This window comes from Delphinus delphis, chromosome 12 (genome assembly GCF_949987515.2).
Source record: "Delphinus delphis chromosome 12, mDelDel1.2, whole genome shotgun sequence".
Taxonomy (NCBI): domain Eukaryota; kingdom Metazoa; phylum Chordata; class Mammalia; order Artiodactyla; family Delphinidae; genus Delphinus; species Delphinus delphis.
In genome coordinates this window covers 70,841,200-70,851,729 of record NC_082694.2, presented here as the reverse complement: position 1 = coordinate 70,851,729, position 10,530 = coordinate 70,841,200, and the positions used below count along the sequence as shown (strand labels likewise).

Sequence of the window (10,530 nt, the reverse complement as noted above, 5' to 3'; positions counted from 1 at the left end):
AACAATGGTGAGTGGTTACCCCTGAGTTAGAGAACTGGAGGAGCAGAAAGAGATGAGAAGCAGAACAGTTGTTTTTCCTTCCTTCATTTATTCATTCAACACGTATCTACTGAGCTACTTTGGTGCCAGGCCTTGTTCAAGGCACTAGGAATACAGAAATAAACAAAACAGCCAAAAATGCAGTTTATATTCTATTGAGAGAAAGGGAGACAATCAATCAAATCAGTAAAATCCAAAGTGGGATACAGAGTGCTAAGTGCCATGGGGGTGGTGTAGGGAGGGGTGAGGAAGCAGGAGAGAAGGGCGGGATGGGGAAGAAGGGTTACAACTTTAGAGAGATGGGCCGGAACTGAAAACATAGGCACACAAATACTTGTACACAAATGTTCACAGCAACATTATTCATAACAGCCAGAAAATGAAAGCGATCCAAATATCTATCCATTGATGAATGGGTAAACAAAATATGGTTTACATCTATGGTATACGATGAAACCCTCTTTTGGACGCAAAAAGGAATGAAGTACTGATACACGCTACAACATGGGTGAACCTCAAAAACATTATGCTGCCTGAAAGAATGTCAGACACAAAGGCTATCTATTGCATGGTTCCATTGACAGGAAATGTACAGGATAGGCAAATCCATGGAGACAGAAAATAGATTAGCGGCTGCCTAGGGCTGACGGGAGAGGGTAACGGAGAGTGACTGCTCGTGGAGGCGGGGCTCCTTTTGGGGTGATGAAAATGTTCTGGAATTATACAGTGGCGATGGCTGCACAACCTGGTGAATATACTGAAAACCACTGAAATACACACTTCAGAATGGCAAATTTTATGGTACATGAATTACATCTCAAAAATAAAAAATAAAAAGGCAGTTGGCTGAATGAGACTGGAGCCACTGAGATGTCTTAACCAAGGGAGAGTCAGCGTAGAGACGGCATTTAGAACCAAGGGAACGGAGAGTCACACCCAGAGAGCACACAGAGGGGGAGAGGCCTCAAAGGTCTAGTGCCTGCAGAAACAGCCACGTCGAGAGCTTGGATGGCAGAGGGAAAGGCCAGAGAGGAGGCCCCCAGGAGAGTGCAGAGGCACAGCGTTTCCACAGGATAAACCCTGGAGGTGGAATTCTAGGTTTAAGGACATGGCACTTGTAATCTTGATAGATCCTGCAAATTCTCCCTCTCACCAACATTGCATGAAAGCGTCAGTCACAGATCAAATTTATTTCTGTTCTGGATTCGGAGTGAGAGAACCAGGGGGCCTGCCAGAGCCGGCTCAGGGTCCTGGGAGAACACAGCGAGGCTGGGGCTGCTGGGTGCAACCTGGCTGAGCTGGCGAGTAGCCAGAGCCACGAGCGGAGCCCCAGGCGAGAGGCGATTCATACTGTGGGAGCAGAGAAGGGACTGTCTGAGAGCCTGGGAAAAGGAACAAAGCAGCAAGAGGTACACAGTGCAGGGCAAGAGTCCTCATTCCAGCATCCCAGGTGGCCACTAAGCTGCTGTGTGACCTTGGATGAGTCACCTCACCACCCTGGGCTTCAGATCGCTCTTCTGCCAAATTCGAGGTCTGGCCAGGCATTTCTGGTCAGGAGCCTTTCCCCTTCAGAATTCTGGTTCCTGATGGAGAATAGGAAAAAAATCTTCCTTTTTATCCCACCACAATTGGGGCAGTTTTTCCTTTGGAGGTTTTGTTCCTGTGGTGCTTTTTCCATTCTCTGTAGCAGGTCAGGAGGTCATGATTTCAAGCAAGCTCTGATAAGAATAGCTTAGTTCGATTCAGCAAGCGTTTACTGAGGGTCCCAGGTGTAAGGCCACCATCAGCTCACCCAGATGACCAGTCTCCCTGCTGCCACCTTGCGCCTCTGCAGACTATTCTCAGTGCAGCAGCTCAGAGCAAAAGGCAAAGTCTACAGCAGCCCACAGGGTCTGTGGGATCTTGCACCTCTCCAGAACCTGCACCCCCCCACACACACACATACACATTCCCACCTGAGCACACTCCTGCCTCAGGGCCTTTGCACATTCTGTCCCTTCTGCTTTCTCCCAGATGGCCACTAGTTCTGCTCCTTCACTTTACTAAGGTCTCTGCTCAAAATTAACCTCATCAGAGATTTCCCTGACTTCTTTATAGAAACAGCATCACCAGCCCATCACTCTCAACCCCCTTATCCTGCCTGTTTTCCTTCACAGCCCTCATCGCCACCTTCACACTCTGTATTTATTTGTCTGTACCCCCATCACCACCACCACCAAACTGTAAGCTTCACGAGGGTAGGGTCTGCTGCTTCCCCAGTGCCTGGAGCAGTGTCTTTGCAGAAGAGGGACCTGGTGCATATTTGGGGAGAATGAATGAATCCTCCCACCAGCCCCAGCCACACGCACCAGTACCACTCTCTTTTTGAATGGACACACAAATAAATAAGACAGGTTGCTAAATTAAGCTCTAGACTTTTTTTTTTTTGCCAAGCTTGGCATCTTTCCAGGCCTGAGTTTCCCTGTGTGAATCTGAAGGTTAGCAGGCCTGGGACAAGCTTTGTGAGTGTAGGAACCAAGTCCTCTTCACTGCTCATCCCAGAGACGGCACTCAGAAGGGGCTCAGCACTCAATAAATTAAAAGCTGGTTCAGAGAAGGTGCAGGGCCCAATGGGACAGGTTGTGTTCTTCACACAAAAGCTTTTGCCTCCAATCTGGGGAGCTGAGAGCTGGGTGAGGGAGAAATAGGATTGAATCCTGTCACCAGGAAGGTCCCCAGGTGTGTAACTAAACCTCCACATGACTTAAGGGTTTTAGAAGAAACTTGGTTTGGTGGTTACGGCCCCTGACAGTAGGGCAACCCTGCCCTCTGGTGGCCACCTAGTGTGGTGCCATCTCGGAAAAGCTTTGCCCAAAAAACGTAAGAAAAATTTTTTTCATTCGACAAGTTGCCTAACTCCGTTATAGACAACGGGGAAGACATCAAACAAGAGAATAAAAAGTAATCACATCACCTTAATACCCTTGATGCTACTGGAACTTCCAATCTTATGCCAATTTTATGCCTAGTTCATTCATTCGATCAAGTATCTACGGAGTACCCACCATGTCCCAGGCACTGTTCCAGGCAATGGCTGTGAACAAAACAAGTAAAAAAAATCAGTCACTGTATTTGTGCTGCTTACACCCTGCCTGTAATCAGTCTGTATTTTTTATCCTGATATCTTCACTTCTATCATAACTTATGTTGCCACACACACTTCATAAAAATCTCTGCCAGCCCACTGAGTTAATGTCTTCAGCCATTTGTCCAGTATATGGGCACCTTCTTCTTGAAATTAGAATGAGGCAGATAAGTCTCCTTTTTTGCAAGAGTCAGGTGCTGCTGGCTGAACTGCTGCCACATGCCACCAGCGTGGGTTTCTTACTGTCTGCAAGTCCTCAGTCCTGGACGTCTGAGTGCTCCAGACCTGAAGTCAGGGCACACGACTTCTATCTAAATACCACCTGCCGGCATTATTCTAGGGGCTGGGGATGCAGCCATGAAAAAGGCAGGCAGGGGCTTCCCTGGTGGCGCAGTGGTTGAGAGTCCGCCTGCCGATGCAGGGGACACGGGTTCGTGCCCCGGTCCGGGAAGATCCCACATGCTGTGGAGCGGCTGGGCCCGTGAGCCATGGCCGCTGAGCCTGCGCGTCCGGAGCCAGTGCTCTGCAACGGGAGAGGCCACAACAGTGAGAGGCCCGCGTACCGCAAAAAAAAAAAAAAGAAAAAAGAAAAAAGAAAATACACTGGATGAAGAGTCCATTCATAAGTGTAACACAAAGAGCAAACTATTCAGAAAGTCACTTACCCAGATGTAGGTAATATGTTTCTAAAGAAAAGCTGTAAACTTCACTGAGGAGCAAAAACGAAGACTCGAATAAATGGAAAGACACATTTTGTCTTGAACAAAAAGACAGTATTGTGAAAATGTGAAGTTTCCTTAAATTTATCTATACATTTGCCACATACATATAATATAACCTTCTGAACTATAGGGCCAGTATATTACACTTCCCCAACTCCTAGTACCTTCCCTCCACACCACATACCACAGTGTGATTAAATTACTTTGTAATTACATATTTCAGGCTGCTTACCCACTACACTGATAAAATAACATTAAAATTCATCTGGAAAAAAAACGAGTGCAAATGGCCAATAAATTTCTAAAACAGAACCTCACTAGGTAAAAATATATACATGATAAAGCTGGAGTAAATAAAGCAATTTGGCACACATACAAGAATAGGCAGAAAGATCAATAGAACACAATACAGAGCCCAGAAGTAGACCCAACTATACATGGAAATTTAGAATATGATAAAGCCGGAACTACATGGGGGGAATGGATTACTCAGTAAATAGTATTGGGAACATGGCTAGCCATTTGGAAAACCATTAAATGTGGATCTAGACCTCTCTCCTTCACATCAAAATAAATTACAGATGGGTCAAAGATTTAAATGTAAAAATCAAACCATGAAAGCATGAGAAGAAAGCATGAATAGATTTCTTCTGCAGCAGCAGAGTAGAAAATCATGGTACTAATTCCATAAACTGAGAAGGAAAGGATTAATTAATTTGATTCTAAAAAGCATAAAACTCTTTCATGGCAAAAATAAAGTCAAAAGACCATTGGAAAACTGGGAGAAATATTTGCAACAATATGAGAGACAATGTGCCTATTTCCTTAACTACAAAGAATGCTTGGAACTCAAAAGCCAAAGATAAAGAACGCAGCAGAAAGAACAGGCAAGGCAACTCAGCAGAAAGAGAGATTCATGTGGATAACAGATATGCTGGAAGCTCAGCCTAACTCGTAATTTTAAAAATACAATTTAAAAGGAGTTGCCAATTTTTACCTATCCACGTGACAAAGATATGGGGGAGTGTTGATGAGGGTGAGGAGAAGTCGCACTCTGGAAATGGAAATCAGAAGGCCATTCTGAGAGGCAATAGCTATCAACATTTTAATTGCACGTCTCCATTAAGCCAGCAATTCCACTTCTAGGAACTGATTGCACCGCAGCGATTTTTATAAGAGCAAATCACTGGGAACAATAGGGCAGCAGTCCTCGGATTTGGCGGTAGGAAAAAGCTCTGGCGCACTTGCAAGTGAAAAATGCAAGGTGCGGGAGTCTGCATTGTTTGTTTTTTAAGGTTGCATACATACACACCTGTATACATACATAGGCAATTATGTACACACACATATAAAAAAGCATTTATATGCCTCGAAAAAAATTGGAAGTACACGGAAGGAACCGGTTGCCTCTGGAAAGTAGGTCTGGAGGTTGCAGATGAGGGAAAGAGGGATCTGGTTTGGACATTTCACCATATATCCTTTATTATTTGAATTTTTACCATAAGTGTGTATTAGCTTTTGTAATAGTACCAAATTGTTTCATTGCTGTTGTTGTTGTTGTTTTAAGATCACTCAGGCTGCCATGGAGTGAACTGACCAAAGTCACAAGTCATGGCTTGTGGAGAGACATCTGGCCATCCAGATATGACATGATGGTGGCTGGGATGGCGGCGGTGCAGCTGAAAAGAAATAAATGGATTCCAGATTTACTTAAAAGGCAATGCCGACCAGAAGGAAGGTGAGAAATGAACCCCTTTGCGCTCCCACAGCAACTCTCCTGTCTCACCTTTCTGCCCTACAGCCACTAGACTATCAGCTCTGGGAGGACAGAGCCTGGAGGAGCCCAGGAAGCCGGTGTGCCAGCACTGGCTCTAGGAGCTCAGAGCCTCCAAGTGGGAGACGCCCCATGGAGCTGGTGCAGGGAAAGGCACAGAGCACGGGGGAACCTCGGGGAAGACGGCAGGGTCTGAGCCGGCTCTGCCCATCGACCCCCATTACACATCCTCACAAGTACGAGCTTCGGCACCTGCTGAACAAGTATTTGCATGGGTACCATCTACCCTAGATTCAGAAGGGTGTGTAAGCAGAGGCCGTTCCTGACAGGTACACCACCTGCCTCCTCCGCCACTCACTCCCCACAGCCCGAACCCTGGTTCCTGCCCAGCGGGAAGCATGACTTTATTGGCTGGGTGGACTTGGTCCAGGAGGAAGGGTACTCAGCCTTCCCCACCACATCCCTGAGCCCCGGTCCCCACACTCCCTGCCCTCGGCACCTGCCGTTTAGAGGAAGTGATCCTCTGGCCTACCCTGCTGCCCTTCCAACTAGGCCTCCCTCTAACCTTCAACACCTGCAGGCCCCAAATCCACTGAGCAGGGAGTCGAAACTCTGCCCTACAACCACCGGGAAAATCAGGATGACTTCTCAGAGGAGGCAACATTTGAGCTGGGCTTTGAAGCATGAAGAGGAATGAGCTTCTGGCAGATAAAAAAGGACAAAAAGGTGTGCACGGGGTATTCAAGACCCAGCAGGCTTCTTGTAGGGTGGGACTGAGAGCTTGATGGGCTGAGTTAGAGGCAGCCAGATTGTTAAATGCTCTAGGGAGTTATAGTCACAATTGTAACCTCATACCTTGCTGGACCCCCCATGCCCTGGTGTGCTCCCTTCAGAGGGTGCTTCTCACACAGGTATATGTGTGATCCATCTTCTCTACCAGACTCTGAGTTCCTCCAGAAAGGACTGTCATCTCTGTCCAGAGTACCTCGCACGCCCTAGGGCATAGATGCACAACAAATGTTTGATGACCTAAAAGGAAGGGATATTTGCAATTGTGGTGATCACACAACTATAAACATAGGTCAAGACTCAGTGGACTGTTTGCCTAAAACCGGTGAGTGTTACTGTCTGTGAATTACACCGCAGTAAAGCTGACAGGAGAAAGTACAAGCGAACAGCAGAGTACCTGTGCTTTGCAGTTCACCGGGCACTTTCCCATCACTCATCTCGTGTAATCCCGGCCATAGCCCCATTTCACAGATGGAGAAACCGAGGTGTCTGTCTCTTGCCCAGATCCCACAGTCACCAACCTGGGCCCCACCCTCAGAGCTTAAGGCTCACAGGAGATGCGCCCGAGGGACATTTTCAGAGGCTGTGTTTGGGAAAATCCAATGTGTTCCCTCTGCAGTGCCACTTAGTCCTCTTCTAAAATCTGAGGGGGGGACTTCCCTGGTGGCGCAGTGGTTATGGGTCCACCTGCCAATGCAGGGGACGCGGGTTTGAGCCCTGGTCTGGGAGGATCCCACATGCCGTGGAGCAACTGGTCCTGTGAGCCACAACTGCTGCGCCTGTGCTCTGGAGCCCGCAAGCCACAACTACTGAAGCCTGCATGTCACAACTACTGAAGCCCACGCGCCTAGAGCCCATGCTCCACAACAAGAAAAGCCATCGCAGTGAGAAGCCCCTGCACCGCAGTGAAGAGTAGCCTCTGCTCGCTGCAGTTAGAGAAAGCCCACGCCAGCAACGAAGACCCAACGTAGCCAAAAATAAATTAGTTAATTAAAAAATAATAATAAAATAAAATAAAATCTGAGGGGACAGAAACAGTGACCGCAGAGGCTAGTACTGGGTTCCTGCTGTGATTCCTGCTATCTTGCTTTCTGGCCCCTACAGAGAGCTTGGGCACATCAGTTCTGTCCAGTGGGGCTCCTCAGGCCGGCCACAGAGGCTCTGGGTGACACACACTCCTGCCTCCTGCCCACCCCAAGTCCACACAAAATATGTCACTTTCTCTGTGTGAGTTATTGGGGCTCTCAGTCAGATTCCCTCCAAAGAAAGGCGTTCTACTGCAAATAGGGTTGCCAGATTTAAATAAAAATACAAGACAGAATATTTGGGACATACATATACTACACAGGGCATACTAAACAGGATATACTGACACTGAAAAACTATCTGTTGCTTATCTGAAATTCAAATTTAACTGGGTATCCTGTATTTTATCTGGCCATCTTAACTGCCCCCTCAACCAAATTAAATTAAGAAAACTTTAAATTATATTAAGAATAAAATAAAACAAAACAAATAATAATAAAGTACAATATAAAAAAGAAAGTGAAATGATAAAATTATTTTTTTAATAACATAAAATATAATACAAATTTTTTTTTTTTTTTTTTTTTTTGCGGTATGTGGGCCTCTCACTGTTGTGGCCTCTCCGGTTGCGGAGCACAGGCTCCAGACGCGCAGGCTCAACGGCCATGGCCCACGGGTCCAGCCGCTCCGCGGCATGCAGGACCCTCCCGGACCGGGGCACGAACCCGTGTCCCCTGCATCGGCAGGCGGACTCTCAACCACTGCGCCACCAGGGAGGCCCTACAAAAATTTTTAAGTAAATATAAAATAACAAATTTTTGAATAATAAAATAAATTAATAAAATAAGATAAAGATAAAATAATATAAAATAACACACCCCCAGCGGGCGAAGGTTGGCCCCTGGCGCCCCGCAGGCTGTCTAGCCGGTGGCCTTGGCGTCTCCCGGGCCGCCCGCCCCGCCCTTGAAGCGCTCACCTGCGGCCCACCCGCGGCGGCGGCTCACTCCGGAGGGTGACGCAGGGCCCGCAGAAAGCTCTGGAAGAGCCGCTGCCCAGGGCTTGCCCTGCTGCGCCTCCCAGGCGGCGATCGCCCCGGAGAAGTGGGGGCTTGTCACTCAGGACCCCCCCAACACGGCATCCGAAGGACGCGGCGGTTTTTCAACCGCTTTTTAACCTAATCCAGTGTGTTCTAGAAATGGCTTTCTGCCGCTCAGAAAGAAGCGCCCGAAGAGGGAGCAAATGCCGCTCCGTTTTCCGGAAAGTCGCAGGCTCCGCCTCGCCTCTGCTGCTTTGTCTCGCCGGGGAGAAGGTGGTGGGCGCCAGCTGGGTTGGCGAGGTCCTAGGACGCCCGCCAAGGCCCCGTGGGAGGTGACGCCGGTGACAGCTCTTCTCGCTGAACTTTGCTGCCCCTGCATTCTGCCACTCACATCCCAGGTGAAGTTGTGTAGGTAGAAGAAGGTGGAGGTGTCCTTGTTTTTTTCCTACGAATCTGAATGCCGAAAGGCACAGCAGAGAATTTTCACTCACTTGGGAGAAAGCCAATCTGTAGGTTGGAAAAGACAATAATAAAGGTATCATAACATTAAATTAATAAAACACAATACAGCCACGAAGCTCCAGCCTTCCTTATACCCGATGCTCCCACTCCCTGGGAACTTATGCTAATGAAATAGTTCAAAAGAATAAAAGTGCTATACGCATAGCAATGTTCGTTACGGCATTATTGACGGTGCCTAAGAATTAGAAACAACTTAAGATCTAGTAAGAAGGATGGTTAAGAAAATGATTTTACACCCTCAAGATGACACAGCTAGTAGGTGATTATTGCCAGGGTTGTAGAAACACAGGAAATGTTTACAATATCATCTTAGTGTAAAATAGTGTAACATGAAATGCTACTCATGGATCTCAGCTCCTCAGAAGTACTTTGTTTTTAATTGATGTTTTATTTGGATAATTGTAGATTCACGTGCAGTTGTAAGAAATAATACAAGGGCTTCCCTGGTGGCACAATGGTTGGGAGTCCGCCTGCCGATGCAGGGGACACGGGTTCGTGCCCCGGTCCGGGAAGATCCCACATGCCGTGGAGCGGCTGGGCCCGTGAGCCAAGGCCGCTGAGCCTGCGCGTCCAGAGCCTGTGCTCCGCAATGGGAGAGGCCACAGCAGTGAGAGGCCCACGTACTGCAAAAAAAAGAAAAAGAAAAAAGAAAGAATACAAAAAGCTACCACTTTTACAGTTTCCCCCATTGGTGACATCTTGCAAAACAAGGATATTGACAGTGATATAATCCACTGACCTCATGCAGATTTCCCCAATTTTATTATACTCCTGTCTGTGTGTGTGTGTGTGTGTGTGTGTGTGTGTGTGTGTGTGTATTCTGTACAATTTTAGCACATCGGAATGGTTTTTTTAAAGAACGTGTCCATGTGTAGAACTGTGTGAAGGTGGTGGGATGTGAGAGATTTTCTTTTCAATGTTTCTCATTAATGTTGCTATGTTATCAATTAAGATGAAGGCGTGGACAGCAAAGGCAGGTCGAGAGAGGCGGGGGCCTGGGCCAGGGCTGCAGGAGGCTGAGATGCCCGCCTGGCCGGGCCTGGCCTAGCTCTGTGATCTTGGGCAAATCAAGCAACATCCCTGGAGCTGCAGTTGTCAGCAGCCGAGTGGCGCACATTCCCCGGGCCCTCGCTCTCTAACAGGGCTGCTGTGAGGTTGTTTTTGCCAAACTCAGGCAATGTCATCCAGGGCCTGAGCACAGTCAGTTCGCCAGCCCGGCCAGAAGATGAGCCTGGGACGGGGTGGCAAGGGCAGCTCCCGCAGGCTTCTTACCACTCACAGCCCAGCTGCTACCAAAAAGGGAGATCTCGCCACCCTCCATCTCTCCAGCAGGCAGACAACGTGCTGAAGGGCTTCCCAAATATTTACCGCTGAAGAGGCCCTGTCTGTAGAATTGGACTGTCAGGCTCAAGAGCAACTCCCGTGGGGCAGCTGGAGGAAGACACGCCTGATAGGAAAGGAGCTCATGAAACAGTGCCCACTGGCCTCCTCCGATGCT

General features: G+C 47.9%; 1 long non-coding RNA gene across 1 annotated transcript; it reads right to left on the bottom strand.

The window, feature by feature from the left end:
- Positions 1–5,300: 5,300 nt before the first annotated feature.
- Positions 5,301–8,505, bottom strand: LOC132435496 (uncharacterized). The gene is made up of 3 exons (XR_009521557.1): positions 8,451–8,505; positions 6,515–6,688; positions 5,301–5,564 (listed from the first exon to the last, which is right to left on the bottom strand). It is a non-coding gene; the product is annotated as an uncharacterized lncRNA (long non-coding RNA).
- Between the last annotated feature and the right edge of the window lie 2,025 nt (positions 8,506–10,530).